Genomic DNA, 26,625 nt, shown 5'->3' with positions numbered 1-26,625 from the left:
AATATAAGAAGACTGCATTTCATGGATTACCTCACAGAGATTGTAATAACTATATGATGAATGAGTTTGGCCAAATGAGGAAGCACATCTGCATTAGTAGACATGGGAAATCAATGTCTATGACTAATAGAAAAAATAACTTCTACATATGTACATGTTACATGAGCAAGATAAAATTTGCGTAATTAAACACATGTATTTATAGGATATATTTTACATGCCAGGAACTGGCCAACTTGGATATTAGGGGTAGAAAGATGAAGAAACATAATTACTGCTATGGTGAATGACAACAATTAACACACTTATAAAAAATAGCTTCTCTTGGTGTTTCTAGAATCTAGTTATTTTAAGTTATTTTAAGCTAAATGTTTTTATATTGATGACAAGGTAAGAATATCTTTTATCATATTCCATTCTTCCTAGTTTTCACTGTTATTTTACTCTTCTTTCATTTTTACATGAGAAAATCAATTTCACTCAAAATTGTATGACAAAGACTTCTTGTAAGACTTATATTACACCTAAGTAAATAAATGATTAACCTTTAAATCTCATGTATAAACATAAGAAAGATTCAAGAATATGTTACTCCTGATTCATAGGCTGAATACCTTTATTCTTTAGCCTACCACATTCTTAATGGAAACATCAAATGAAAGGAGATACATATTTGAGATATGTCGGTCACTACTTTTTATGTTGAACAGGTATCATAAGTTATTTTTTGTTCTAATATTATTTTTAATTAGTTTATTTCCATTATATCTGGATAACCTATGTTGGTACCAGAAACAAAGTTAGAATCGGATTCAAGATAAGGAATCGGGATGATAAGAGCTTAGGTCAGGGTGAGGCTAGATTGGGCCATAATTCAAATTTATGGGGCAGGAGAGATTGTTAGATAGTTTCCATTTGTCCCTCCCAGTTTGCTCTCCACTCTTTCCCACTCTGCTCTCAAAGCCCAGAGTCCCACCCATGTGGATCACAACAGTGGGCTTTCTGGCTTCCAGTAGGGTGCAGCCAATGGGAAGAGTATTTATTCTCCTGAATTCCTCTTTGCAGGATCATCTTGGGTTGGCTGTATTCCTCGTTGAGGTTCACTGATCTTCCAACAATGACCTTCTCCACTGACTTTCCCCTTCTGTATTCTGGGTAACCATTTCTTCTTCTTGTTCCTTTGGGCCTACTAGGGCTTATCATAATTCTGCTTTCACTCGCCTGGCATTATTCCATGATCTCCTGTGGTGTTCCGAAACTTTGTAAATAATATCTTTATTAAACTCTCTTCAAATTATCCTAATGTGAGATTGACATCTGTTTCCTTTTGGGAACACTGATTCAAGGGACAACAATAGAGCTGGAGATTGGGGCAATACATGCAGCATTAAGTGGAGGGTACATCCGGATATTGCCTAGAGGGCAACATTCAGATATTAAGGTTGAGAACACTCAGCTAGGCAGAGGAACGTCCCTGGAGAACAAAAATTAGAGATTAGAGAAAATAGGCAGGTCTAAAATTTTGGAAAACCATCAGAAAATAAGAATTAAAAGATCAAGGCAAAACATACAGTAAGACAGATATGACATCAGAGAAAAGGAGGAACTTTACATTAAAGGCAACTACTTTACTCCCCGTTTATCTGAACAAATGCAGAGACAAGGACACTTGTGTATCCATGGCTGGTTGAGCTGCTGATTGGAAGCACATAGCTAAGGTATTGAAGATACAGCAACAATTTTCTTTTACTGGCAAATCAAGCAATGACTTTCTCCACTCTTTCAACATAATGAGTTTTAGAGGCATATATGCTGATTTCCCCAAGATTTCCTCTAATTCTTCTAGCAAGTCTGAATCTTTGGTTTTTGTAGTAATCTAAGGACAAGATAGGTAAATCATAGCAAATGAGACTCATAAGAATTATTCAAATGGTGTAGTAGGCAGAATGATAACTCCCAAAGATATCTACATCATAATCCCCAGACCTGTGACTATGTTACCTTACATGGCAAATGGGTTTTGTAGATGCGATATAGTTAGGACCTTGAGATGTGGAGGTTATTCTGGATTATCTGTTTGGCTCAGTGTATTCACATGTTTCTCTAAGAGCAGAGGATCTTTCCTGGTTATGGTCAGAAAACAGGATGAGACAAAGAGAGAAAGATTCAGAGAGATGTGATGTTTCTGGCTTTGATGATGAAGAAAGCAGCCCACCGGCCAAGGAACTGGGCAACATCTAGAAGTTGGAAAAGGCAAGGCAACAGATTCTCCCCTAGAACCAACAGTAAGAAATACAGCTCTGCCAAAACTGATTTTAGCGTGGTAAGACCAATTCTGGACTTATGGAACCACAGATGCTATATTTGTTTGTGTTGTTTTAAGCTAAGAAGTTTGGGAGAATTTGTTAAAACAGCAATAGAAAACTCATACCATGATGGCTTTATAGAGTATGGAACTTGGAAATTTTGGATAAAGAAATGAAACACAACAGAAAACCCCAGCTGTCATAGTACAAACTTGATAAGGGCAAGTGCCTATCAAGAAAGACCTTATGCCGGTGAAAAAAAGCTGATAAGAAAAGCATGTCAATAGGTTAATAGTCAGTTTTGCCAATTGACTGACTATATAAAAGGTCAATAAATTATGCATAGAAAGTTTTATATTATTCATAAATTCAAGAATATCCACGTTTTTCGCATATGTGAGACATAATAATAGAGATAAGGATAAGAAGGAACTTATAGCCACACAAGGCTCACTACTGCCACCTGAAGTCACTAAAATGTCCTCTCTCCTGCCCCGTTCTGTACACTCTTAACTGCTGCATAGCATACCTGTTTACATTTATCTTTTTTTGGTGAGGAAGATTCGACCTGAGCTAACATCTGTGCCAGTCTTCCTCTACTTTGTATGTAGGATGCCTCCACAGCACAGCTGAGGATGGAGTAGGTCCGTGTTTGGGATCCAAACCCGTGAACCTGGGCTGCTGAAGTCGAGTGGACAGAACTTCAACCACTCGGCCATGGAGCTGGAGCCGGCCTCAACATTTCTTAACTGCCATTGCCAGGAGTGAACAATCCCATTTAGTATGCTGTTCCCAGCAATGAAACTGAGGTCAGTGTTGGCAATGATTATGGAGATAATGGATTTTATTCACACCATTTTAATATTGATTTTTCAAAAATTGTCATGAATTTAACTTCCTTCTACTTTAGAGAAGAAATAAAATGTTATGACACCTATTTTACCCATTTCAAGAGGAGTGGCTAGAAGAATCTTGATATGCTATGGGGAATGATTGTCATATAATGACCCATAGGTTCTCTATAGCCAATTAATTTCAGGGATGATGGTAGAGTTGGAGAATAGGGTTCTCTCATTTAGGGCTAGAGAACAAGGTCTTCACACTTATAGGAAGGAAAGGATAAGATATGTTAATAAAATAATTCCATGTATGTAGGTTCAACAGGTTCATTTCAACAGGTCATAACCTAATTTCAAAAGCAGGTATACCAGAAGAGAAACAATTTTGAAACTTTTTCTAAAAGCATTCAATATTTTAAAAAAATTGATGCTTTAGATTTTATGATGAGTATGCATTAAAAAAACAGAAGTCAGATGGATAATTCAATGAATGTAGATTTTTTTCCCACATTGTTGTGTTTCAGTACAATTCACAGCTGTATAAATAATGCCATTTATAAACAGAACTCAGGCAAATTCAATTCTGTTTCTATTAATGCAGAATGTGCTAAAATTTTCCACTTTTGTTTGCCTAAAGAACATGTATGTCTTGGCACACAAAAGCTCTCCTGTTTTCATATAATTGTAAAAAAAGGTTAAACACCCACCTTGAAATCCTAAGGGCACCAAGCAGTCATCCTTTCAAAGAGGTCTATATTTTCAGACATGACGTGTATTACTGATTGTGGAACAAAATCCACTGTATAATTTCTGTGGTTGTCTAAAACTGACAAAGCAGCTGGGAGAAAAAAACTAACCGGTTGCTATTTCCCTAGATTTTCTTTCATTTCCCTCTGAGGAATTTGTTTTCAGAGCATACACAGCACAGTCCAAAAAGGGAGGCTTTTTTGAATGAAACATGTTCTTTCTTAAGCAAGTTCTAACATGGTCTAAATGTGAAGCTTTAGAATCTGATGATACCTACTCCATGGAGGCCTGACAGTAAGTCATGTAATACATCGATGAGTTTATGGGTTTCTCGGTTAGTAATTCCAGATGGCGTGTCTGTGTTCCGGCTGTGCACTCTGTGTAAATCATCTCACTCACAATCAACAGATATCCAGAAGCACTTTAATTGAAAACATTTATTTTTACCAGTTATTTATAGCTTTCAATAGAATCTCATTCAAGAAAACAGAGCCCTTGTTTTTCATATAGCTGAGCTCTTTTTCTGGAGAGCAGATTGTGGCAGAGTGTGTGCTGCCTGAAACAATGTTTTTCCTGAGATTCTTGTATGTTCAATATATTTGTGGCTTAGTCTTAAGAAATGTCTGCTATCGAATCTTCTGCCCCTCTCAACACCATCTTCTCGCCAACTCTTATTTTGGACGAGAAAGTACTTCAAAAGAAAAGCACGTTTGCCACAGTTGAAAAATGATTGCTGTTAATGCCAGGCTCTTGGTATCAGCTCTTCAAACCATCATCATTAATCTTAATTAGAAAACTAAAGCAGAGGTTTTTACCATTTGCAATTAATATAGGACCTAGATTTGGATTCAGATTCCAAACTGAACTCAGTGTCTGCCTGTGTTGGAAAGCGTGTTTTATACCTGCCAGTACCAATATTGTTTTAGTAACCGGGGAAAGAGCAGTGCCTTGACTGACATCAGAATAATCTGTGTCGACCATATGCATTAATCTTATTTAGAAAGTCAAGCTGAACTTTGTCAAAGAAAGGTCTAAGAAAAAAAAAGAAGTTTACTTCAAGGCTATACATAATATGAAAAACACCAACCTTCATTTTACAATTTCTCCCACAAGAGAGGAAGCAGATTTGGCCATTTGTAATGAAGGCCTTGTTTTTTGCTTTTCCTTGTATTATTCCACATTCTTTGGAGGAAACATATGATGCCTGAGCTCTTCACGGGAAAACCAGGAGATCTACTCATCATGCCCCTGTGTTGCAATGAGATAAAAAAAAAACCGTTTCATATAAACTAGTAGAGAAAATATCTCTAAATTCTCAGAGACATTACCTCCAACTTGGTAAGCATTTCAAGTGGCTTTTAATTTTAATTGAATTTATGTGAATTTACTAAATATGGAAATATCTCTAAAGAGATGTTGGCCTAGACCATTTATTATCTTAGAACCACTGTTTATCTCACCTTCAAAGTGAACCTTTTAATACCTATGGACTATTCTTTCCTTTTCTAAAGGTCTGTGAGTGGGTTGTGCGTTTCAGGACTTCTCAGAAGCATAGTGGCTGGATGAAAACTGAGCTATGGTCCTTGAAACTTAAATGAAAATTGTCTCATATTTAGAAGATTTTATTTTCAAAAATTTTACCAACTATTGTAATAAACTGATATTTGTATCCATGTAAATAAATATATATGTGTTGGTATTTATGTGTGTATAACTATCAGCTTATCAAAGCACGTGTATGTGGGCATGTGTGTATATACATTATGTCATTTGTGTTTTACACATTTTCAAATGCGAAAAAAGGATAAGAAAAGGTATACAGTAATGGTCAAATCAGGACCAAAATTCCTAGTATCTAATATTTACAAAATTGATAAATAACCTGTCTTTCAGTTTTAATACACCCAAATGAACAATGCTAATGACCAATATTTGAGTATTTTTATTTAGTTTTATTTGGCTGGGAAAGAGAAGTGTGACTGCTAAACATTTTCATAAAAAGGCTTAGAAATTTCTGATGCTGATCTCGTATTGTCTCTGTTTAACCAAACTTTTTGCATCTTGATCTTAATAAATAAAGAAACAAAGCATTAATATGGTTGAAGCTGGATGTTGGATATATGGAAATTCATTATAGTAATTTATGTGTTTTGGTCATATTTGAAAATATTCATAATGAAACGTTCTTTTTTGTTATGTTTATACAACAAGTAAATGTAACTGGTATTCATTTATTTTAAAGATTGGCACCTGAGCTAACTCTGTTGCCAATCTTCCTTTATTTTTTCTTCTTCTTCTTCTCCCCAAAGGCCCCCAGTATATAGTTGTATATTCTAGTTGTGAGTGCCTCCGGTTGTGCTATATAAGACGCCACCTCAGCATGGCCTGATGAGCGGTGCCATGTCCACTCCCAGGATCCGAACCTGTGAAACCCTGGGCCACTAAGGCAGAGCACGCAAACTTAACCACTCTGCCATGGGGTCGGCCCCTAAAACATTCTTTTAAAAAATGCAACATTAACACAGTCAATCAACATTGACAAAAAAGTAAAATTAAATAGAAAGTCAAACATGACATCTACCTCTATTGATTTCAAAATATACCCCAAATATAAACCTTTCCTCAAAGCACACCCTTCTTACCACTCTTTTGGACCCAGAAACTTATTCCAACTTAACAGAGCTGAACTTCACCCACCGCTAAGCACCTTCGTAGTATCAGCATTAAGGGAGGTTGGCAACTGTGAAGAATTTTGCTCTTTTAAAGAGTATTCACTCTTGCCTTGTCAATTTCACCATGGGAATGGTGTTTCTCACAGAGTTTTATATAATATGGTTTTATGTGTGCATACAAGTGACTTTTCAATGTTAGACATTCACCACCAGAATTCTATTAAAATAGTGCTATTTTGGCTTGGAAAGATGTCAGATGAATTAACATGGGGATCATTTATGTAGACAATATTCATTATTCTTATTTAGAAAGTGATATTTTCTGATGGCCATGAAAGGGTTTTATTTTGTTTCTGAATTCTCAGTTGGCAACTAAATCAAAAACCCATTTCCAATAACTGCCAGCATATAGCTCACATATTCCTACACTTCATTTTCTTCAGCTATCCTATAAAGTGTAATTGTGATAAAGCTGCAGAATAATCTTCTCTTGCAAAGGGCATCAGTAAACACCTAGTTTGTGTTTTCTTATCACTCTATGTTTCTCACTAAATACAGCATTGTCTTTATCTTCTAATCTCTAGTTATAATCTGAGGGGAATTGTGCTAGTAAACATGATGTATTGGGAAATGTCTTTAAAATCTGTAGTCTAGTGAATAACTCTAGCAGCAGGCAAACACTTTGCAATAAATTTGAAAATACTTTAACTGTGCAGCTCATTATTGTCTGCTTTCAGTTTGTCTTTAGGCTCACGATCTGTAAGGTTTAAAATAGAAAAAAAGAATGCCTCGGAAGAAATCTTGGCAATTCCAGAGGTAATCTCTGTTCTGCATTTAGTACCATATGTCGAAAGACACTAATGCCAAATTGCCTATTGTGGCAAGTTGTATGTTTTTCTTACTTGTTGGGATTCCCTTTCGAATCAACACTATTTTGATTTTTTTGGTTGGGTTAAGGGAGAGATCCAATTGGTTAAAATAGAGAATGAAGTTGAAATAGTATTACATTTTGAAGATATGAACTAACTAGCCCAATATTTCTTGAAATACACATTAGTAAATTGGTTCACAAGCTTAGTTACTCTTTCACTTAAGATCTTTCAGCACACAGTGACTCTGGACCAAGATACAAATGGCAGCTTTTCATATTGAACAAAATGGAGTGACATTCATTTTGATATCTATCTATCAGTTTACTAATTCTGCCTGATCTAGTGTTATGGTTTGGAAATGTTTCAGAATTTGGGGTAAAAACCAGGTATCTAGAAAATATAATTTTAATTAAATTAATAAAAAATTAATTTTGAGTTAAAGGTAAAATGCCTACAACAGTCCTAAGCAAATTTTTAACATTTGATGGCACTCTGAAAAATAATTGCTATTAATTTGGGGAAAATATCTTTGTATGGAGTCTAAATATTGATACTGACACCTGGATAAAATGTAAAAAATAACATGAAGAAAAATAAAATAATTATTTCCATATAATTTTCCTATAAATATATGTCTAGACATAGCAGCAGCTTTGAAACAAGTGGGACCAAAATCTAAAATTAAGTAAGAGAATTGTATTGTCAAAGTAATGCATATATAATTGTTTTAAGTTAAAATAATACTCAGCATCTTTTAGAGTTTTAAATCTCAGGAGATAGATGTGTTAAGTCTTGCAATATTTTCATTGTATGCTTTTTCCATACACCACTAGAGGCCACACAACTCCAAAAATAAATGAATGATTACATGGACTGCTAATCAAAGCATAGAAGAAAATAGAAAGTGAAGAGGAAAGATTACCATTGCCAGCATGGGCAGATTTTATATGCAGGGATTTTCCTGGAAGAATTTAGATGGTTCTTGTGAAGCCACCAATACATGTGCATGTTTTCCTTCCTTCTCTATCTGCAACATATTCTTATGTTTCACATCCTTTACACACACCCCCACACAGAAAATATATGAGACACGTAACTGCACATAGCAAGTAGAGCTTTGAAATAGATATACCTCTGAACCTTCTGAATTATCTACTAGGAAATTGAATTAGATAAAAATATGTACCACATTATAATTTAGAGTGCTAAATATTTGCATGCTTTCTTTTTATATTAGGTTAAAGAGAGATTTTAAATAAGTGTTTACCTTTGTGACAAAAATACAACCATTCTCTGTGTCAAATTTTACATTATGCCACAAGCATATTTTTATAATAAAGAGGTAGAGACCCACAGAGACAAGATGGCTTCCTCCTCCAAAAGCACACCTCCTCCCAGATGATCTGAGAATAGCATGGGAATACATGTTTCACTGCGAGTAAACAGACCAGTCTTCTGGATCTCTTCTTACATCCGAAGTACAATTAGATGTAGCATTTTCAGCCTGGCTTCTAAATGTTTTCTCTGCCAGCCGGCAGCTTTGAGCAGACTTAACCAATTAGCTCAGTTCTCTGGTTCTTGGCTAGACTTGACTCATAGGAAGCCTCATACTATCTCAGCGGAAGTTTAAACTGTGACCTTTCTAGTGAGTAAGCAGTGTCTAGGCTCTGGGAATTTCTTTTGTGAAACACCAGTAGCACCTGTGCTAATTTTTATGGAAGACATAACAATGTTACCAAGCATTTCTGTAAGTGCCTTTAACTGTGGGCATCTCTGACTGTTTTCCTGATGAGTAAACATAATTTTTCTTCTTTCTCAGATAGAGAAAGAATAGTTGAGCGAGGTTAAATGGCATTGTGACAGCGAACTAATATCTAAGGCAAAGGGTCTCCAGATTTGAAAACTACAACCGTTCATATTGACAATACATAAATGGTGTTATATCAAAATTAATAGAAAAAATTCCTTTGGGCCTCTCTCATATCCGGAACAGTATGAAGACAGCTCAGGGGATATATAGAAACGTAAGGCATAGTTCTTCCTCCTAAGAAAATAGCAATCTATATATAAATCTAAAAATATATCTTTAATAGAAATCTAACTACATGCCATTTGAAGAGATACATCTGGTCAAAGGTACAGGATTATCACAAGCAAAATAAGAAAGCAGAGGTGCAATAAGATTCTTGAGGAAGAATTCAAAGCAAGAAATGTTAAACAAACAAAAATGTTTACTTTATACCAGTACAAGTGACTACAATCTTTGATGAAACTAAAAAATATTAATATTTTCTCTCTACACAAGATAGTTTCATGACACACAAAGATGTTATAAACACAATGAAATATAAATAAAGAACGTTGATGAGATTCTTTGAAACATTACCAATGTTTGAAAAATCAAATGAGTTAAAATTGAAGAGATATATGGGCTACTTGAGGTAATATAAATAATTTTAGGTTATGTAAATATCCTTGATATTTTATATTACATTATATAATTATATATTATTTTTAATTATATATAAATACATATTTACATATGTATAAATTATATGTAATTTATCTGTGGACATCTGCCTTCTTCTAATAATTAATATATTTTGTATTATATTATATATTATTTATAACATAAATTTTATAGCTATAGTTATATTTTAGAGGAAAAAAGTCTGTCATCAATAAAAGCATAGAGAAAGGATCAATAAATTCCAAAATTCAAATATTATATCTTTGCTTTAACCACATTAAAAATAACTATAAACACTTTAAATATTAACTCATAGCATTCATAAAAATTATTATGCAGAGTAACTCTTACATGAAGGCATATAACTGAAGAAATATTTGATATCTATATATGGGAGCACTTAATATTTTAAATATGTCAATGCTACCTAAATCCAGATTCAATGTTGCTCAAACAAGCTTCTTCTTAAATTGATAAACTGTTTTTAAAATTTATGCAGAAGAATAAAGGGCCAAGAATACTCAAACCTCCCCAGCAAAAGAAAATAAAGAAAAGCAGCAGATTCAAAAGGCTATTATAAAACAAAAATATTCAGACTATGTGGGAGTGATTTAGGGTAATGCAATTGCCAACAGAATGGGATAGAAGATTATGAAAAAGACCCCTACTTCTGAGAAACTTTGCTTTATGATAGATGAGGCATGGCAAGTTATTGAGCAAAGGGAGTGACTACTACATAAGAGGACTTGGAAACCGTAGATTTCTCATACAAGAAACAAGACAATAATCATGAGTACAAGGTTGACAAATTTGACTACATAAAAATCAAGAACTTTAGTGTATGAAAACGGATTTTAGAGAAAGTGAAAAGACAAAACACAAACTGGGGGCATAAGATATTTGCAACAATGGAGTACTAATTTCCAAATATATGAGAACGCTTAAGAGCAATCAATAAACAAGTAAACAGAATTGAAAAAATACTCAGATATGAACAGGTATTTTGCAAGAAAAGTAATACAAAAGGCTAAAAGAGAAGTGATGTGCTGAACTTCATTAGTAATCACAAAAATACAAATAAGATCGCTATGAGTTACTATTTTAGACCCATTCAATAGGTAGAAGTTAAGTCTGACTATGCTGAGTTTTATAGATAATATAGGTCGCTGGGGTCGATTACGATGACGAGACTATAAATTGGATAATCAGTATGGAAAACAATTTGGCATTAGCTTGTAAAAGTGATTCTTCACTTCCTCTTTGATCCAATAGTTCAACTCCTCAGTAGTTACCGAAGAGAAACTCTTTCAAAAGTGGACCAGGAAACATGTATAATTAAGGTTCGAATAAGCATTTTTTTGTAATAAAGAAACTCTGAAACATCATAAATCCCATAAATAAGGTAAATAGGTAAATCAATTTTATTACAATCACACAATGGAATATTCTGCATCAGGAAAAATAAATGAATGATATACCATGGGTGATCTTATTACAATAGCATTGAATGAGAAGACCACATGCAGTATGATGACCTTTATATAAAGTTCAAAAAAAGGCCAAATAAACTGATATCTTTAATATATAAAAAGGCTTTCTAGTAACAGACAATGGATGTGAAAAGATAGTTAACAAGAAATGTGACTGGAAAATAAAAAATATATATATATATTTAAATACTTAGTCAAGCAAAGGGTGTAGTTAGATAAACACTGTTTTCACTTTTTATGGAAGAATAAATGAAGACAATCTCCCTGAAAAGCAGTGTATTAATATATAAAGAAACCTTAAAATGCTGTCATTCTTTGAAGTAGTAATTCTTACAATCAGTTCCTAGACATAATCAGTGATACAAAGATTTATATAGAGATATTTGTCACAATATGATCAACAGTAGTCAAAATTAGCAAAAAATAAAATGTAAATGATTGCAATTAAATAAATTATAGTATATAAATAACTGGATATTAGGCAATCATTAAAATTATGTTTTAAACTTTTTAGAATAATCAGTTCATTATTTTATACAAACTAATACCTAAACATTATTTTAAGAAGCAAGCAGAAGAACTAGGCAAAATAACTAAAATATATCTCCAACCAGAAATAACACATAAGGAGAATATCATTCCTAGTATCTCTCTACATATATTTACTTATATAAAAATAAATGAATATTTATTATATGTATTATATATGTATATATTATACACACAGATTCTCCTAGTTCATTAATTTTCAGGAGTATCTCTGTATTGCCGTTGTGTGTGAAGAGCAAAAGAAGACTGTTTATAATATTTTTACATCACAATATATTCCCCTTAGATCTGTAGATAATTTATTCACTGGTGTCTGAAATTTGTTTCGGAAAAACTGAAGGCCAATATGACTAGGTCCACTTTTAACCCCCATTGGTGTCTTATTTTCTGCAGGGATCCTAAAGAATTTTTTATTTTTCAAGTTCAACGGTATAATCACAATCTGTTTGAATGTCTCTTATTCTATGCTGCATTATTAAAGAATGCAGTGTGCTATTTTAATATTCATATGTACTGCTTTTATTACTCTGTTTGTTTCATTTGTTGCAGCTCATCTACTTCTTTCCAAGTAGTCGTCTCACTTATATCAAAACTATGAATTTTAGGCATGGCTCGTCCATTCCACAATGTTTCCAGTTTAGTTTTTAGTTCTGTAAGATTTATTTTGGTTCTCTTAACTGTAATATTCCTGGTTTTTCTTGACTGTGAGGCACTTTCAAAGAGTTGTTGCTTTTCTTTCTTTTCCTTTTTCTTGCTTTTTAGATTGGGCTCTTGGACATTTTAAAAAATGTGATGTACATTTCTTTTATCTGTTTCTGTGGTATGCTTGCTTACTTGCTATGTATTTTCTTTTCATCTTGCTCTGCCAAAACATTTGTCTGCTGTTAATTTCGTGTGGATTAATTCTTGACTCCGTGACTATGATATCTGAAACCTACCTTCCTTCCCTTGTCCAACTACAGTTTGTGACTTGAGATGGTTCACTTTGGAAAAAGAGCTTTGCTGGAACTATAGGTAGCCTTTGTTAGATATCCTGGGCATTTCTTAGACGTTTTAGTTTATGTGAAATGATAGGACCTAGAGTTTCCGGTACTTAGCTAGAGGAAATATCATGATCCCTTAGCAGAAGATTGGGTGCCTCAAATCATTCTCTCCAGTTCATCATGTAGCACTTGAAAATGGCTGGGGGCTTTCATTCTGTAGGGTTTGAGCCCCTGCTTTTCCTAGACTGCCTGCTCAGCATGTTTATTAATTTATCTTCAAATTGGTGGATATTGGTGAGACTTTCGGAGATTTTCTTGACTCACATTCTTTCCTGAAATGACTTCCAGGTGTTACAACACAAACATTGCTGTAGCAGAATTCTTTCCTTGGTCAAGATTTTTCAAAGATTATGACATGAAATTTTACTTCTAACTTGGTTTGCTTGTAGCTGTTGAGGTTTCTGTTTGATTATTTCTATTTTTTTCATTTTATCTAATATTGAGGGATCTAGATTTTGTGATACTGCTTGCTACCTGGAATTCTCCTTTTAAAATATTACATTTCTGGGAAAAAGGATAGACAATCATGTAAACCATTTTCTAAAAGAAACAAATACTTAGAAAAATCACTGTAAAATAATGAGCAATTTCTTTTATTAGGACTTTAGTGGTTATTGTATTCTTTGTTCTTTAATTTTCTCTGACTTTCAAATTTATTCTTCTGAATATTTGCTACTTTGATTGTCCAAGGAAAAAAATGCATTATTTTGGAAAAATACAAAAAGCCCTCAATCACATAAGAACTAAATTAAAAAATAATTATTTGCATTTTGCAGGATTCAATTACGTTTTTAAGTTTGCATGTAAAATGTTGACTGGTAGAACTTTGTTTATGAAGTCTATTAAATATATAATATAAAGGAAGTTTAAACACAATAATATGAAAATATGGAAAATTCTGAGGGACAGAGGAAAGTTTAGCCTCAAATGAGTTTCATAAAATCAAAATTTATTTAATTATATATCTAGCACTCATTCCATAGGAAACCAATTCTATTTAATGCCGCTTATTTCCTGTGTCTCTGTACTTGAGGATATTGGTGTGAGTCCTTATCTTGCAGCACTAGGTTTCTTTAGCAACTGTGATTATCAGACTTCTGCTTTCCAGAGACCAGGCCTATTTCAAAAGCAATTTTGGAATTGTCAGAACATTGCCCACATTTTGTTTTTTCAAGTTTCAAAAATGAAACGAAGATACGACTAACATCTCTTTTCACCATCTTAAAGAAAAGATTGCATACACTCAAATAATCCCAAATAACTACAGGCTCTGAAAGACAAGAGCTATTTTCCACATTTGGTTCCCTTCACTCAAAAAAGTTTGAAACAGGACACTTTGGGGATCTCCCCCAAAATTTAGAGGGTTAAATTTTCAGCATTCAAAAGTGAAATACTAGTTTAAGATGAAAATGATGCTTTTATTAAGTTTTGGAATCATGACTGCTTAAAAAGCTTATAGTTTTGTCACAAGCTACTGGATTGTAGAATAACTAACTACAGTAAGAAATATGGGGCTCTGGGATACATTGTTCCAAGGTGAGGTATATTATATATAACACACCATTCTCCAGATTAGAGGGGAGAGGTGTATATCTCGACTTAATTTGAAACATCCTTTTCCCCTAGAAAAGATGATTCACAAAGCCCTCCTGGGGAGCGCACATTCACAGTTCAAGATACGAAATAGACTAGTCACAGAAACAATGAAGAACTGAACCAGCTGCAGCCAAATCACTTCAATTCATTACAAAATAAAAGTTAGGTCTGGACTATTTCATTTTAGATTGCTTTTTGCAACCTCATAATCTCTTTAATGGAAGTAATTTGTTAATAAAACAGTGGTAATGAAACAGAAGTATCTGTTTACAGCAGTCCCCTATATTTCTTGTGCTTATGCCTGCTTTCATTCTTCATAGAGAAAGGTACACAATTTGGTCTGGTATACATCAGTAATAGAAAACCACTTACAGGAGGATAGGAAAGACATCATCAGTAGAGTGTAATGTCTGTATCTGGGATCATTATTGCCCCCTTTGGAGTGTTTTCTCAACCTTAAAGGCAATAGATCTTGAAACAAGCTAAAAGCTACAATAAAAACATATTTTATCTTTAGTCCTTTAAACAATATCTCTTTGATCTAAATGGGCTCTCAGCTTCCACAACTACCGCTTAAGTTTTTCTTATTTCTTGACTTGGGAACCTACATTCTAGTCTGAACCAATAGTAAAATTCTAGAAACAAAATTCTCTTTCAAAGATACATGAATTATTTTCCTTTTTATATCTATGGAAGTTTATTTTTTCTTGTTTTACCATACTCATTGATAAAATATTAGAGTTTTTTCTATAATCTGCATAAAATATTGAGAATCCTTGATGAAAATATCAAGAAAAAAATCATAATCCTCCAAATCAAAAATAACAATAATAAAATTAGTCATTAAAAATTAATATTTTTTGTAATATGTGAATTACATGATGTGACCAATTATTTGTTTTGAAAAAGGGATTTCTTATTTTAGTTAAATTTAATAGATAAATTTCAAATAGAATATTTTTAAAGACATTCATTATTTAAAATATATTTTGCATTTGGTCAATTTTCTCAATATATATAACAACACAGAACACTGTATGAGAGGAAACAATATCTAAAATGCAATTCTTCAAGTGTATCATAAGCAAAAAACCTGTTATAACACAATTTATGTCACAATATCTTTGTTATGTCTTGCATAAAAATCTGAAATCTTTAAAATTTAGTAGGCAAATACAACAGAGGGGTGGTAAAAGCTTTATCCAGTATATCAAAACAAATTGTATTAATACTGGGGGTGGAGGAGAGAGGTCTTTTGATTTAAACCAGTTAAAGGGTTATTTTAAAAGATCGATAGATGTTTATTTTTTAAAATCACATTTCTGAACTAAAAATCATGTGGGAATTTTAAATCTCAGCATAATTCCCAAATCAAGGATTTTCTGTATCGTAGGACATGTCCAACCTGCCAGTGGACATGTATATTGTGTTGCATCTATCGGCCATGATTCCATGAGGCAATTCCCAATTCCCAACAGCTGGTGACATTACATAACCCTTTCCAGTCAGTTTCTTCATAAGTCAAATAGGAATAATGATAATTCTCACTATAGATTGATTTTTATGGTTAAAGGACATCATGCATCAGAGTACAGAATCTGAAATAGAGTAAGCATCCATTTAACATTAGCTTATCAGTGGTAGATTTCCAAGAGGGAGTGAACTCACCATTTTACAATGGCGTTTGTTGGGCTGTATTAGTGGAGTGAAACTCAGATTAAGGGAAGGGGGATTTTATGTGCCTATTAGAATTATCTTTCCTGAGACTAGCTCTATCAGATTTTAAAACAACCTGTGAAGTTGGGGTACTTCAAAAAAGTCATTCAATTCATAAGTATTGCACCTTATGTAATTTCCAGTCTCCAGCACTTAAAATGTCATAGACACAGACACAGAACTATACCCATGGGAAGGGAGAGGACACTTCCATTAAATACTGGAATGTTCTTATGAACCTTCTGCAGAATCTGCCAAATGCATGTGAGTGGCTTTACCTCTTCAAATCATCTCCTGTTGCGGAGAGCTCAAAGCAAGATCAGCTACATACTTTGTGGGCCTCAGTACAAAATCAAGATGTAGGACCCTTTGTTCAAATACCAGGAAACAAGTCCTAGTAAAGGTATTAAAATATAAAATCTCTTTCTCCTGTGCTCTTTCTCAACCTAAAATATGTATTTTTTAAATTCGCTATTTAGTGGCAGGCTCTGTGGGCATGAGGATACCTGGAGGGCCACTGCAGACATTCACAGGTGCCTGGAGACCCTGTCTCCTGACTGTGCTTGCATGGCCCACCAGCTGCGGGGTCCCCACGTGCTGCCAGGAGCCGGACCAACACGCTGAATCTCATGAAGAACAGGGAAGTCAAGCCAGGCCCCAATCAAGATGGACTGACAACTCCAAAGTGCATTGTGACTTCTGCCCTGGGAAGCACTACCTACCTTGATTGAGGTGGGTGGGAGGCTACGAGTGTCCTGCGGAATGTGCCAAGGTGGTGGCTGCCAGCCTAGGGAGGAACGGTCGCCACCAGGCTGAGCGCGCCTGACCCCCAACTTCCAGGCGGTCCTGACCAGATCCCAGCTGGTGACGGGAGAGCAGCTCCTGCCCCTGGGCAGGGGAGGGGAGAGAGAGGCCAAGAACTGGTCCAGCGAGGCGGAGGGAGATGGGACTGCGAGTGAGCAGCGGTTCTAAGTCCCTGGGGGTATGCTCACCTGCAAAACACTAACTCAAAGAAAGTTATTAAGAATTTCAAAACAGCGACCTAAGTCTCATTCAAGCGAAATAAGTGCCGGGCCTTTGTGCTCACAAAGCCCGCTGCCGCTGTTGTGGTTGCAAACTGAAGACTGGCCTGGCCCAGATGGCTCAGAGAATGAAATCTGCGCTCCTGGGCATCTGAGCAGGGGCTATTCTTAGTTGTTAGGACGTACCTCCCTGGAGCATTAAGTGTTGGGGTAATGGTATTTCGTTTCAATGTGGAAAATGCCTGTTTTTAAAAGAAAATTTATAGTTATGAATCAAAATCAAGCAATATCCTTTGAATGAGGAGTCTCTGGAGTAGACTCTCTTTGGAGCTCTATACCAGCCTGACAGCGACCTGGCTTCCCAGGCAGTCTAACACCGCTTTCTGGATCCACGCACAGGAAGATTTGTGGTTGTTACCCAGGTGATTTTTCTGCCTGCGTTCCCACTGCCCTCATTGACTAATGGGACTCAATGCTTTTCCTCCTGTTTCTGTAGATAGCTTATTAGGGCTCTCTGTGTGATTTAATTAAACAAGGTGCTCCCTTGCATTCAGAGACAAAGTTGGAAAATACTTTTTGAAATGGAAACAATTAGGAATACCATAAAATATGTGAAATTAGGTGGGAAGAGCTCAAGGCCGCTGTTTCTATTACTTTTCTCTCCAGAGGAGTCTGCTCATTCTCGCACCCATACACACTTCATACTGGAAGTGAAAATAGAAATGCATCTTCCACTTTTGACCAAAAGGCATGCTCCATAAAAGCTTAGGACATCGCTTTGTCACTTCCCATCCGCTCTTAGCCAAGGCTTTCCATATAGTCTTCTGAGAATTTGGGAGCTAATGTGGGGTCTTCCTCTCCCCTTCAGGTCTCTCAAGTTAAACTGGGAACCTCAAGAACTGTTTGCAGGATGAACGCAGAACGTTAGCCATTTGATTTTCATGGTGAAAGCATTGTCTTCACTCCACTTCAGCAGCAACCTCAGATCAGACTCGAGAGCTAGTCATCAGTGACAGCTTTTTCGGTTGTGAAATCTGAGCCGGTTGCTCCTCTCTCACACGGCTTCCAGTTTCTTTGGCTTTCTCACCAGCTGGCTCTCTCTGCATTGGCTCTTCCATGCCCCTCACAATTCTCAGTCCCTTGCCTTTTTTTCCTGAAGCTGCTAAACCCTACTGTGTTCCCTTTCTTCCTTTTACACTTTCAACTCCTTGAGCTGTCTTCTTAATCTTACCTGTTTTCTCTTCCATCACAGCCACTTTGCAAAATGTCAACTTTGATTCCGTTCATGCCATCCTTCTCTGTTTCTATGCCTTGTAACTGGCATAATGAAGGAGAAAAAAAACCCTGACTCTATGATCGAATTTCACTTCAGATTTATAGTTTCAAGTCTTCACCTGAAGACTTCATTCATCCCCAGGATTTATTGTTTAGACACCCCCAGCTTTTTCATCCATCCCCTGCATATATATGCTCACATTTTCTGAGGTGACTGGCATCATTGATTACCCCTATCTTCTTGGTTCTACCTTAAACCCTTGCTATTCGTCCTTGTTTTGTTTTGTTTTCTTTTCTTTTTTGTTCCGTGACCACTACTACTTTGTCCCTTTCATAAGCTTCTCATTATTTTTTCTCTTTCAATATGGGAGAATTTAGGATATCATCTTTTACCCTTCTTCTCTTCTTTCAGTTTCTAGGTGAAAATATCTAAACACGTGAGTTTTGGGCTCTTGCCTCTGACTAAGATGGAGTAATAGGGATGGAATTTACCCTCTTGCCTAGACAACTAAACATATGGATAAAATCTATGAAACAATCACTTTCTAAACATTGGGCATCAGGCAATGAAAGGTAGTGAACCATAAAGGACAGGAAGCAAGTGAAATAGGCACTGATTGACATAGTTTACTGCCTTCAAGGAGTTTCCAGATCATAGTTCAGTAAAGGGGTACCCAGGAAGTGTCCAGCAGACTCACTGAGTTGAGGCAATAGAGCCTAGAATCTGGGGACACTGAGACAACTCGAGTTCACACGTGAGAGTACCAGAGGGGACAGGTGCAGAGAGAGAGAACAGAGGAGATTTGCAGAGGGCCCTCTTCCAGTCTTCAGAAGAATAGTGATTGGCAGATGTTTTCAAGGGAACTGCTTGAGGGAGGGAAAAGAGTCACCCTAAAGGATTAGAAGAAACAGTAGCTAGAGCTCACACAGGGCTGGGAAGAGTATCTGCTCCCCAGCCAGACTGGACAGCCTCATAATGTGTGTAATGCTGAGTGGAGAGCTCAGAAAGGTCTTGTCTCAGTAGTGGGATTATCATCCATGAGTAAATGCTGCTTTGGTTCCACTTAACAAGTCTTAAGAGGAAAAACCTGAAAATCTAATCATTTACAAATGAGTTAACTGTGTCCCAGAGCAAAGCTCAAGAATAATTATAAAAATACAAAAATACATTCTACTGAATAGGGTAAATTTCACAATGTATGGCATATAATAAAAAAAATAGGGGCCGGCTCCGTGGCCGAGAGGTTAAGTTCCCGCGCTCCGCTGCGGGGGCCCAGGGTTTGGATCCTGGGCGTGGACATGGCACCGCTCGTCAGGCCACATTGAAGCGGCATCCCACATCCCACAACTAGAAGGACCTGCAACTAAGATATACAACTATGTATGGGGGAGTTTGAGGAGATAAAGCAGAAAAAAAAAGAAGATTGGCAACAGTTGTTAGCTCAGGTGCCAATCTTTAAAAAAAAAAAATAGTAAGGCATGCAAAGAAGCAGAAAAATACAACCTATAAAAATGAGAAAAGCCGTTAAATCAAAAGCAATCCATAACTGATACAGATGTTAGAATAAAGAAATGGACATTAAAATACTTATTTTAACTGTATTCCATATATTATAAAAGATAGAAGAGAGATTGATCATGTTGAATAGAGAAATGGAAAATATAAACAAGACCCAAATGGAACTTCTAGAAATAAAAACTACAATGTCTGAGAAAGAAAATCACTAGAAGGGATTAATGAGAGATTAGATATTAGAGAGGATGATATGAGTAAATGCAAATTTATAAAAACTCCCCACCAGGAGGAAGTGTTCTATACAAATGAATAGTAGCTATTAATAAATTATCAATCTAGCTTAAAGTAAGTTTTTAAAAATATTTCTTATATGTTCCATTTCCCAAGAAATTGAATATCATTCAGGAATTGAAAAACCAAGCAAAAGAAGAAAATTAAACAAAGAAACAAGCAAACAAAAAGATCTTGACGACGTTCTTAACTTGTATAGTTGAGGATCGGACCCCTGCTAACTCTATACATTAGTTTCTTTCTTAATTAACTAGTCAGTTAATTAATTAATATCACACATTTACTGGGCACTTTAATGTTCTCAGCTTTGTGCTGAGATGCAAAGATAAGCCTAATCTGATGGATAGACCTTCCATCATCAACCCCAAATATCTTCTGTTTTCTAGTGATCTTAACAACAAAACCTGGCCATTTCCTCTGATTCCTATGTTTAACCACCAAAGTACAAATATTCTATTGTGTAAGTTTAGCTATGATTGTGTAAACTTGCTGATTTCTTCTGGGGAATGGTACTGAAAGGACATAATTTAAAAATTATATAAACTGTTACAATATTTCTATATTTATCTAGAAATTTTACATTTAACAGGAAAAACAGGCATGGAATGAAGAAAAATTTATGTATTTGATTTGATTGTTAAATAATGCAATGTATAATTTGATTAATTTCAATGGTGTTTATTTTTTACTATGATAGTCACTGAATTTCACTTTAGGGGGCTAATTTATTCTTGTAAAATAAATATTATAGGAGGCTATATTTCCCCTCTTCAAATCATTCTTGGTTTGTGTATTCAATTAGCAAGACAAGCAATTACTGCTGTTTGAATCTGGCAACTAGCCACTATTTTTTTTTTTTTTTTTTTAAACCTTTTATTTTGAAGTAATTTCGACATTTCAGAAAGTCACAAAAAACTTACAAAGAATTCTTATACTCATTACCAATTTCTAACATTTTGCCACATTTGCTTCATCTTTCTCTCTCTCTCCCGCTCTGTTTCTTTCTCTATACATAAGGTTTTTTATGTAACCATGTGAAAATAGGTTGTATACATCATGCCCTTTTATTTCTTAATACTTCAATGTGTATTTCCAAGAAGAGAATTTTCTTATACAACCAGAGTAAAGAACTTCAGAATATGTAACATTGATACAATACTTTTTATCCAAGTCAATATTCCAATTTCATCAATTATCCCAATAACGTCCTTTGACAAGATTTTTCTTTCCTGGTGCAGGATCAAGTACCGCATTTAGTTTTCATATTTCTTTAGTCTCCTTTAACTTCTAACAGCTCTTCAGCTTTCCTTTGTCTCCTATGACGTTGACATTTTAAAAAATTAGGGCCAGTTATTTTATAGAATTTCCCTCAGTTTGGGTTTGTCTGATGTTTCCTCATAGTTAGATTCAGCTTTTGCATTTTTGGCCAGAATTCTAGTCAAGTGATTTTGTGTCCTTCTCAGGGTATCATATATGGAGGTACACAATGTTTGTTGGTGATATTAATTTTTATCACTTGATTAAGTACTGTCCCATTTCTCCACTGCATAATTTCTATTTTCCCTGTTATAACTGCTAAGCAATTTCTGGGGAGATACTTTGAGACTGTAAATATCCTGTTTCTCATCAAACTTGGACAGCCAATTTTGATAGGATTAAAATGTAAAATCCATGAGGCCGGCCCAGTGGTGTGGTGGTTAGGTTCACATGCTCCTCTTCAGTGGCCTGGGGTTTGCAGGTTCAGATCCAGGACGCAGACCTACACAACACTCATCAAGCCATGCTGTGGCAGTGTCCCACATATGAAATAGAGGAAGATTGCCACAGATGTTAGCTCAAGGACAATCTTCCTCAAGCAAAAAAAATATATAAGTAAATAAATAAAATAAAATAAAATGTAAAACCCAGCTCTTTGGCATTCAGGGAGAATGCATTACTCTCGGAAGCTGAGTGTTTCAGACAGACAAGGGCTATGGAGCATCTATGTGGGCTTCTCAGAGATGTGGTGGCTGGTTTCCTCACACCTGCTGGGTTCCGGATAGACTGAGGTTGTGGGTGGCTGCGCTCCTCATCTGTGACACCAAGTTCCACCTCCACAGGGTGTGAAATAATACATTCCTAGAAGCTGAACTAAAAACCAGAAGTATGAGTCAAGGTGGTTCTTAATGGTCTAGACAGCACCGTGGAAAGACGTATACAAGGAAATCAGGTCCGTCCGTATGCAAAGCTATGCGTGGGACGTTTATCTCTGGTTCCCTCCATCAGTGTGCCTACGAGCCTCATCTCCACCTCAATCCCATCCCTCCTCTCTTCTCTAGCTCCAGTGCTGTTGAATGAGTATCCACTTAAAAGGTGGACATGAAAGGAGTTCTTTTGGACCAGAGAGCCTAAAGCCAGGTGTGGACAAGTGGGTTGGGGATAAAGAACAATGTGAGTGAAAACAATGAAGCCCAGCCAGGCAATTCAAAGAGACTGCCAACGACTGTTCTTGAGTCACAAAGAGAGACGACCTAGATGCCCAACCTTAGACCCCAGCCATTCTTGTTCCCACAAGGGAATTAACTAGCCACTATTTTTAATTGAAATGGAATTTTGCAAAATAAAGAGCATGAAGTTAAATGAGGAAGTGGTGTTGATGTGTTAACAGGAGTGAGCTATAAGGTACGGCAACTATATATTTTAACATGTTAAAAATTTTCCAAATTAGCAGTTGGTAAAATTGCTATGAATGTTACACCACGTTAATCTATTTCTTGGAGAAACTTGAAGAATATGCACTTATAAAGATGCTTTTTAAAAGAGATAAAGGCATCATAACAATATCACAGGAGAGCAGGGACTTGGTTTAAGTAGAAATAACAATCCTTCAGAGTTAGGTTGACCTGGATGACCCCATCTTGGACACCATATAGGTGAGTGGGCTTGACTGAGTACCATAGACACTATGAATCTTCAGTTCTCCCATCTCTAAAAACTCAATACCAATTTTACATTACGGATTTTTTGAGTGTGTATGAAGGTTAGATGAGATAATGTCTGGAAAACACCAATTTCTGTGTCTTGGCACGTAGGTATTCAGTAAATGGTACATTCTATTTTTTATGTTTGTTTATTGGGGGCATGTAGACAGAAATACACAGAAAAGCTGATAACTTGTATAAAGAACTTTTATATTCTACTGAAGTCATCTATTAATATGTATCAGTATTCAAATCTAGCAATATATTCTCTCAATTTGTTTCATATCAATTCTCCTGCTCAGTTTTGTTCTGAATTTATCTAGAATGAATCTAAATTCAGTATCAAATCTTGCCAAGTCTCTGAAGCCTACTTTGACCTCTGAAATTTAAGTAGACATGTATTGCTTTCTACCAAACCTATGGACTATACAAAAAAAGATTATTGATCACATAATCAAAGTAATCAAAGTCAATTAATTATTGTCATTAATTAATTCATCTATTTTTTCAACAAATAATTATTCCTATAACTACTACAAGCCAGGAATAATTTTTGGCACTGGGGGTATAATCTATCTAGTGGGATGATTTTGAACCCTGGTCTCACATTAGAATCATTGGGAACGCATAAAATACCAACCCCTGGGATCTATACTCAGGGATTCTGATTTAACTAATTTGTGTGAAGATCAAATGTTTTTAAGACCTCCCCTTGGCGACCATATATTTAAAGTAGTGATTCTCAATCTTGTGAACAATTATAATCACCTGGGGAGCTTTAGGAACATAATATCTGCGTCCCCTCCCAGAGAATTTGATATAATTGGCAATTTTAATATGCGGACAAAGTTGAGAAGCACTGATTAGGAAAAGAGCAAAAGAAGTTACAGATGTGTTGAGTACTACAAAAAAGCGGCTAAAGTTACTGAGATTAGGGGTGCCTAGTCTGGATGTCAGGGAAGACTTTTCTGCGAAAGTGGCAATTAAACTAAGAATTGAAGCATGGGTAGGCAGTAGGCATTGATGATATGAACCCAGGAATAGGGAGAGTTCTACGGGGGGAATAATGTGTTCAGAGGCCCTGAGGATGCAGAGAAGAGCGAGGCATGGAAAGCAGGGGAAAAAGTGGTATGAATTGAAGCAGACATGGTAGGTTGCTAGATTCGATCAGAAAAGAGTTGTAATCAGTTTTCCATTTTGATAAAGTTACTCTATCCATAATTTGGCTAATGGGTTAGAGGAGACCATAATGGCTGTAGATCCATCAGGAAGCTCTCACGATATTCCGAGAGAGATAATCATGAGTTAGTCTAAGTGGTGATGAAGAAGGAGATGGAATAAGGTAAATGGATTTAAGAGATAGAAGCATTAGGGTCTGCTAATTGATTTAATTAAAATCAGGGGAGAAGAGGAAGAAGTCAAGAATGACACAAGTTTCTGGATTGTGTAACAGTGGCATGTGATGCCATTTGAAGGGAAAGTAATGAGTGAAAATGGATTTGAAAGGAAAGATCATGCTTTGATTTTGTTAGGGTTAGGTTTAAAATCTAAAATCTCAAAGTAAAAATACTTTTAAAAAATCAATGCAAACATATTTGTTGAAGAAGCTTCTCTAATTCTTTGTGAAATGACTAGAGTTTCTACTTAAAGAAAAAAATGCTAATGGGAAATACTATAGTTTTCTCTGACTTTTGCTTGCATTCCATTCTCTTTTTGTCATATTAAGTAGATAGCAGTATAGTAAACGTTAGCAAGCTAAATTTATCTACTTTTTCGATAAATTGGATAATATTATATGTAGGTAATATTTTGAAATCCTAATTGGTGTATTTTTTATTCTTGTTCATTCCTGGGAGTTTCTCTTTCCCTTCCTACGTTTTTCCTGCAACATATTGTTTTGTTTGTTTTGCTTTATTGAGGTGTAATTGACAAATAAAATTGTAAGATATTTAAAGTGTACAACGTGATGATTTGATATAGGTATACGTGTTTGAAAGGATCACCCACGTCATGTTAATTAACACATCCATCATCTCACTTATCTACTTTTTTTTTTTGGTGAGAACATTTAAGTTTTGGTCTTTTAGCAAATTGCAATTATGCAATACAGTGTAATCAACTATAGTCATCGTGGTAAACATATTCTCAGCCCAAAGTCACATTTTGAATCAGTAATGCTCACTGCTTAAGGCAGATTTATCATAGAACAAAGAAACATTGCTCAAATTTGATTGGAAAATCAGAGATTTTTACACTCATAGTATAGCAATGATAACGAATTCACCAGCTTATAATTGCTCAAATTAGGTATTCTAAAGATCATTTTTTTAAAACCTTTCTTTTCTATATTAATGGATTGAACCTCATGAATTTTGAGTATAGAATTTATAAAACGAACCAATAATAAGGTGAATGCAGGGTGCTAATGCAAAAGCAATTGTCCTGGGCTTGGAGATCAACTATAGGAAATTAAGAGGAGAGACTCAAGTATGCAGTCTGGTGTTTACCTGGGGAAGACCCTTTGCCATATGACTATCTCTGAGTCAAAATCCTTTGGGGGATGGGGGAGGGTGCTGATAGAACTACTTGAATAGACTTGGGGGAATCCCTGAACAAAGGCTGTGTACCTTATTTCCCAAGGTATAGTCCAAGTCTGTTAATGAAGACTTGTACCAAGTCATCTAAGTCTATGAGCCTGAGGAAAGTCTCACAGAGAATACACCTGTCAGTATGGCTTAAGGAAAGAAGCCAGGGCACCTGACTCTCCGTGGAAGAGATCTTGTAGTACTAGGATGGAGGAGAGTGGTGACCAGAAGAAATTAGATTTAGGGATGATAATGGACAGCAGCAAAAGATACTAACTCGTCAACCAGAAAGTATTGTAGTGGCATGTCTTTGTTTTAATTTATTATTAATTTAATTAATGTAATTTGTTTCTATTGAATTATATATATACATAAAAGTGCACTAATCTTAAGTGCACAGCTCAATGAATTTTACATATGTATATCTCTGGGTAATAACTGCTTGGATCATTACATTTCCTCCACTCTAGAATGTTCCCATGTGACTTTTCTAATCAATAATCTGCACCGCCAAATAATTGCTAGATTGACATCTTTCATCAACAGATAGTTTTGCCTGTTCTGGAAATTCCTATAAATAAAACTGTACAGTAAGTTCTCTTTTGTGTCACACTTCTTTTCCTGAGAATATTTGTGAGATGTATCCATGTTTTGATGTATACTCACTTTTGCTTCT

The 26,625-nt window shown here is 35.5% G+C and overlaps 2 long non-coding RNA genes across 4 annotated transcripts in view; both read left to right on the top strand.

Moving 5' to 3' along the window:
- The window catches only part of LOC139075138 (uncharacterized), a 784,499-nt gene that overhangs the window by 350,214 nt on the left and 407,660 nt on the right, over positions 1 to 26,625 (top strand). The window lies entirely within an intron of this gene.
- LOC139075139 (uncharacterized) lies at positions 2,918 to 5,990 on the top strand. Its single transcript, XR_011525240.1, has 2 exons — positions 2,918 to 5,230; positions 5,404 to 5,990. It is a non-coding gene; the product is annotated as an uncharacterized lncRNA (long non-coding RNA).

The sequence above is a fragment of the Equus przewalskii genome, chromosome 13 (genome assembly GCF_037783145.1).
Source record: "Equus przewalskii isolate Varuska chromosome 13, EquPr2, whole genome shotgun sequence".
Taxonomy (NCBI): Eukaryota; Metazoa; Chordata; class Mammalia; order Perissodactyla; family Equidae; genus Equus; species Equus przewalskii.
The sequence above is the reverse complement of the archived record's forward strand: the minus strand, read 5'-3'. Positions and strand labels throughout refer to the sequence as shown.